At 43.0% G+C, this 5,757-nt stretch overlaps 1 non-coding gene across 1 annotated transcript; it reads right to left on the bottom strand.

Annotated features, from left to right (window-relative positions):
- Nucleotides 1–552: 552 nt before the first annotated feature.
- TRNAE-UUC (transfer RNA glutamic acid (anticodon UUC)) lies at nt 553–624 on the bottom strand. Its single transcript has one exon. It is a non-coding gene; the product is annotated as a tRNA-Glu (tRNA).
- Between the last annotated feature and the right edge of the window lie 5,133 nt (nt 625–5,757).

The raw sequence follows: 5,757 nt of genomic DNA, 5'->3' as shown, positions 1-5,757 counted from the left end.
CACCAAGGCGCCCCCGGGGGTTACAAGAAACAATGGCCACAAGGTAGCAGAGAGCAGATTTAGATTGGACATTAGGAAGAACTTCTTCACAGTTCGAGTGGCCAAGGTCTGGAACGGGCTCCCAAGGGAGGTGGTGCTCTCCCCTACCCTGGGGGTCTTCAAGAGGAGGTTAGATGATTATCTAGCTGGGGTCATCTAGACCCAGCACTCTTTCCTGCTTATGCAGGGGGTCGGACTCGATGATCTATTGATGTCCCTTCCGACCCTAACATCTATGAATCTATGAATTGTCTTTTTCCCAGTCTTTTGGGACCTCTCTCAAGCTCCACGAGTCTTCAAATAACTTTGCCATCAGTCACACAATGGTGCCAGCCAGTTCTTTTAGCACTTTCAGGTGTAGTTCATCCGGTCCAGCTGACTTATAAATATTTAGCCTGTGTAGGTGCTCCCCCAGAAGATCTAGGTCAACAATGGGAGGGTGGTCACCCCCACCATAGTCATCTTTTATCCTGTCAGCAGGCTAATACTCTTTGATTGGTAAAAAAGTAATTATTTCCTGACTGGGAATCGAACCCAGGCCGTAGCAGTGAAAGTGCCAAATCCTAACCACTAGACCATCAGGGAGACAATAAGTATGCAATCAGGAATAGGTTTTCTGTAGTACTTCACATCCCACAAAGAGAAGCCCTAAGAAAACAATTTGTCTAGAAAATACTGAGTCCTAAATCCCTATTGCAGTATCTAGCTTCTCAGAGTTTCACTAAAGCTAATGAAGCTGTATGCTCAAACTATTAAAAAACCACCAACATGAATATCCTTTATGTGTTTCTATTCTTTTGTATGACAGAAATGGTGTACATATCTTTATCTTTGTTTGCTTTGGCATTTTTGTCAATTCGGGAGCTCTTGGCCATCAGAGACATTACCAGGGAATACTATGTGGAAGTGGCTGTCATCAATCCCAATGTGTTTCTATTACTGGTTTCAAAAAACTACCACAGGACTTTCTATACTTTTAAAAAAAAGCAGGGAGTTTGAATTAGGTACCTAGGCTGGTACATTACAGTATTTCAAATGAGATGTAAAACTTGGGCTAAATTCTGGATATTGCATGCAGTCCAGGGCAACAGGCAGTACAGAAACCGCTTCATACTGGGAGAGTTCAAAGGATTAACTTCAAGCAAACAGAAATCCTCCCCACATATCCTGGCCTATTCTACCTCTGCTGCCACAACTACAACCCTTCAGGACTGCAGCATCTCCACCTTCTTTTTCCTACTTGTAAGCCATTTCTACCTTGGTCTATAGCCTCATTCTCTCCATCCCTTTCACAATCCTTTTGGGGCTCCTTTGTACCCCTGAAGAAATGTGAATGGCAAGCTTGGCTGGTTCTTACGCATGGAATTCATGACACCTTGTACCTAGAAACCTACACATTCCATCCCCCACCACCCCTTGTGGGTCTACATAAGGTGCTCTATTATAGCTGTGACAGGGTAAAATAGGCAAGGAAGTGTTAAGGTCCACCTGCTTGTCACATAACCCAGCAGTGGATTTAAGAGAAAAGTAGCTGCAAGAGGAAAATGATAGGCCACTATGGATTGCAGCCCATGATGTATAGGGGAATAGCTTGATTTTGTTTTCTGATGAACAAGTAAATAACTTTGAGACAAGTACAAAGTTGAAAGTCGCCAGAAGCATAACTAGAGAGGAGTGGTAGTGTGCAGGGCAGCAGTCCCAACCTCAGCCTATGGAGGTGGAGGGAGAACATAAATAGCTGCCACTGGCATCTGGACACACCAGCAGCATAGCAGCCAGGCTGTCTCATGTGTGTGGCATGAGGCTGCCCTGTTACATTTCTGGAGGTAGCAGTCCTTCCAGGGCTGATGAAATAGCCCAACAACCAATGGCAACATACAGAAAAGATACCTAACAATGAAGAGCTGATAGAAGAGTTGGCAAAAATATATTTCCCCTAAATCCATAGATTCATAGATTGTTAGGGCCTGGAAGGGACCTTGCAGATCATTGGGTCCAGCCCCTCTCCCCTCTAGGCAGGAAGACAACTGGGGTTAGGTGACCCCAGCAAGGTGACTGTCCAGTTTCCTTTTGAAAATCTCCAGGATAGGTGACTGCACCGCCTCTGGAGGGAGTTTAAATGTATGGACCCCCCACCTCCCCCCCACCCATCTCATGAAAGAGAACCTACTGAACAGCCTGGGGTTTTTTACATACAATGGACATGACTACATGAGATGTTTACTGCAGAGTTGACTAATTAGCTCCACAGTTAATGTCTCAGCATCTACACATGCAACTCTATTAGGCTGCAGTAAACTAATAAAATCCACCACAGGATAGTACTCATAAATGCAAGTACTATCCTACTGTGGAGTTCTTTACTGCACAGCAATGCATGTGTAGATACTGACCTAGCTGGCTGGGGCACAAAGGTGCTTCAGTGCAGGGGTAACCGCTGGCTAACCCCCTGCTGGAGCACCCTCATGCCCCAGCCAGCCCCTCCACAGCACACTGAGCTGAGTTGGAACAGCTCTGGGCTGGCAGGCTGATCTCCAGGTCTCCTGCCAGCCAGGGCTGCTCTGACCTGGTTCAATGACTGTGCAGTAACGCGGTTTACTGCACAGTCATTTAGTACTTGTATAAACAAGTATTAAATGACTGTGCAGTAATAACTGCGCATCCAGTATCTCGTGTAGATGTGGCCACTGTGTGGCTAAGAGAAGCTATGACCTTCAGCTGAAAGGGTCATAAGCTAGGAACCTGGCTTTCTCTGATAAAAAAACAAAATCCCCAATTTTCAGATTAAAAAAGTAACCCAAAATCCATATTTTTCCATGATCAAAATGAAACACCAATATATATATCTATATATGAGTGGTATCTCATTTTGATCATGGAAAAATGTGGATTTTGGGTTACTTATTTTTAATCCAAAAACTGAGATTTTTTTTTTTTTTCAGAGAAAACCAAGATCCCTGGTCATAAGACTCAGTTGACTATGTACAATCTCGTGTGTATAAATGTCATGTAAGCCTCTATGCAGGACAACACACTACCTCTGTAGATCTGATGAGCAAACTCCATGCTCCACGAACCTCCACATACTCCACTGCAGGAGTAAATACTTGAGCTGCAGACTCTGAGGTCAGACTCTACAGAAGATATCTTTGTACAGCTCATTAAAATTTACAGAGTTCATCACTTCTGGGAAGTCACATGGCCCTCCCCACCTCCCCTCGTCCTGCTCCACAAGAGTCAAGCACCTTCCTCGGGTCTATTTTGTTCACTCTGTTTCAATTCTTAATTTTTTTTTTTTTTGCCATTATTCTTGATTTCTCTACCCTACCCCACAAAAACCAGTGTTTTCCACTGCTGGAGGTTAGAAGAGGATTTTTAATGACCTGTTGAGGATGACATGAATAATTTAAACCTTACAATAGCATTAAATAAGTTTTGCTTGTTATAAGATGTAAACCACATCATGGAGGGGGATTTGTTCTCTTTTTTTGTTTGTTTACAATGAAATGATACAAAACCTTACATTCTGTTTTCTTTGCATTAATGGGGGATTTAACTATTGCTTCATTTGTTTACAGCGATTAGCATCAAAGCCTTTAAAGCCTGTTTTGATTGTACTAAGTGGATTGAGACAATTATACTGGTATTTTTCGATTAATTAACGTGTGAGGCAAAATAATATCATGCTTAAATGAATATAGCTAATTGTGTGTCCTTCCATTGTAATTTGCTTCTTACAAATGGGCGGGTCCTTAGCAGTGAGTGTCAATATCGCAGCAAATATTCAATGTCACATTTTTGCAGTCATTTTGTGAGGGAATGATCCAGAAGATGGTCTGTACTTGTGATTAAGTCTCCTCTCCTTTCCCCCATTGACCCAGCTGGTCATTTGAGCTGGGAAATTAAAAGTGGCTGGAGTGATATTAGAGGTACTCAGCCACGTTAGCCTGAAGTCAGTCAGAAGGCAGGGTAGCCTTATAGACTAACTAGGATATATACAGAAAGAGCACAAGCTTTTGTGAACTCAATTCCACTTCATCAGATGCTGTGAAAGGACAAAATAGAAAAGAGTATAAAGTGGAATGAGTGATTAGAAAACAACAGGTGGGAAAGCAAGAGGTTAGAGGAGGAGGGAGGAGGAATGCTGTGAGAAGCATGTAAGTGAAGAACCCATACGAGGAACGGGGTCACAAAAATTAATCTAGGTAACGAGATAAGAATCCATAGTCCCTATTTAAAGCATACTTAACGCAGTCCAGTTTGTGGATGATTTCTTGTCCTGTAATTTCCCATTCAAACCAGTTTTTACATTTTTTTTTGCCTGAGAACAGCAGTCCTGAGGCCAGGATTGTCCAGGGAGGTTGATGTGGTTTGCCACAGGCTTTTGTGTCTTTCTGCAACTGATGTCAGATTGGCGTTTGTTTGTTCTTCAATACAAAAACCTGTCTGTCCAATGTAGGCAGCAGACAGACATTGCAAGCAGGTGATGGCATACATGCTGTTAGAAGAATTTTAGATGAATGAACATTGGATGTTGTACTCCTTGTTATTTGAACCAGTGATGATGTGGTCTGTATTGACGTGGGGGTATAGCAGACACTTGGATCCACTGCAAGGTCAGGAGCCTTGGTGAAGATGAGAGTTAGTGTGTTGCTTGAGAGATGCCATTTAAGAGCTATTTGAAGTTGGGGGCAGCCTGTAAACCAAGACAGGTTTGTCCCTAATGGCTGCTTTGAAATAGTTATCCTTTTCCCAGAGGGATGAGATGTCATTAATTATATGATACTAGCCACATTACTACCTTGTGCACTGCAGAAATCGGTTTGTCTGAATTCTGCTGGCTGAATGCCATGGCCTACTAGGGTAGGGATAGACCTTTTACACATATTTGGTGGTATCTTAGTCTTATCGTCTTGCTTTCATGTCTAGTAGTTACCCAGTGGCCTGAATATTGTTTCAGTGTGGCTTTTATGTGGAGGAAAGCTTACTATAAGTGTAGAGATACAGTTGTAATACTCTGATGATGATGACTTTTTTATTATCATGGTACCTAGGTGCTCTGGGATTCTCCTGTGCTAGGCACTCTACAGACATAGGTACAAATGCAGTAGAAACTAAAAACTGTGAAGAAATCTCTTGGGAACTGGTGCCATCAGATGCAAATACCACATATGCCAGTATGCGATGAACAGTGGAGAAACCATGGAGCAGGCAGTGCATATTTTCATAGGAGCTGGAACTCAGCTGATAGCACACAGCAAAGGCACAAGTTAAAAAGGTAGAAATATAAGGAGAATACTGGGAGAGAATCAAGGACTTGCAATAGTTAAGGAGAAGAGGTTCTTGAAAGTGGCAGAGGTGATGAGGAAGTGGAGAGTCAATGAGAGGAAGCAGTGGTTTTACTTAGGGCAGTAGTGCAGAAAACATGGGGCTTGCTTGGGATTTTGCAGAGAAGGAGAATCATTGAGAAATAGGAACCCGTTAAGGTAGTTGGGTGGTTGGGGTTCTTACTCTGAGGGAAGGAGATGAATGAAAGGAAGGATTTTTGCATCTGGAGGACCATTGGGTGCCTGTACAGAAGCACGGAGGCTGCTCTGATGTGCTGTAATTATGCTGAAGCATAGCAATTATGGCACTCCAGCAACTTCCCATGTCTCGTGTATCAGTCTCCCAAACAAGCTTTAGTTCAAGCACCTCTGCCACCGTTTTTAAGTGCAG

This window comes from Alligator mississippiensis, chromosome 1 (genome assembly GCF_030867095.1).
Source record: "Alligator mississippiensis isolate rAllMis1 chromosome 1, rAllMis1, whole genome shotgun sequence".
Classification (NCBI taxonomy): domain Eukaryota; kingdom Metazoa; phylum Chordata; order Crocodylia; family Alligatoridae; genus Alligator; species Alligator mississippiensis.
The sequence above is the reverse complement of the archived record's forward strand: the minus strand, read 5'-3'. Positions and strand labels throughout refer to the sequence as shown.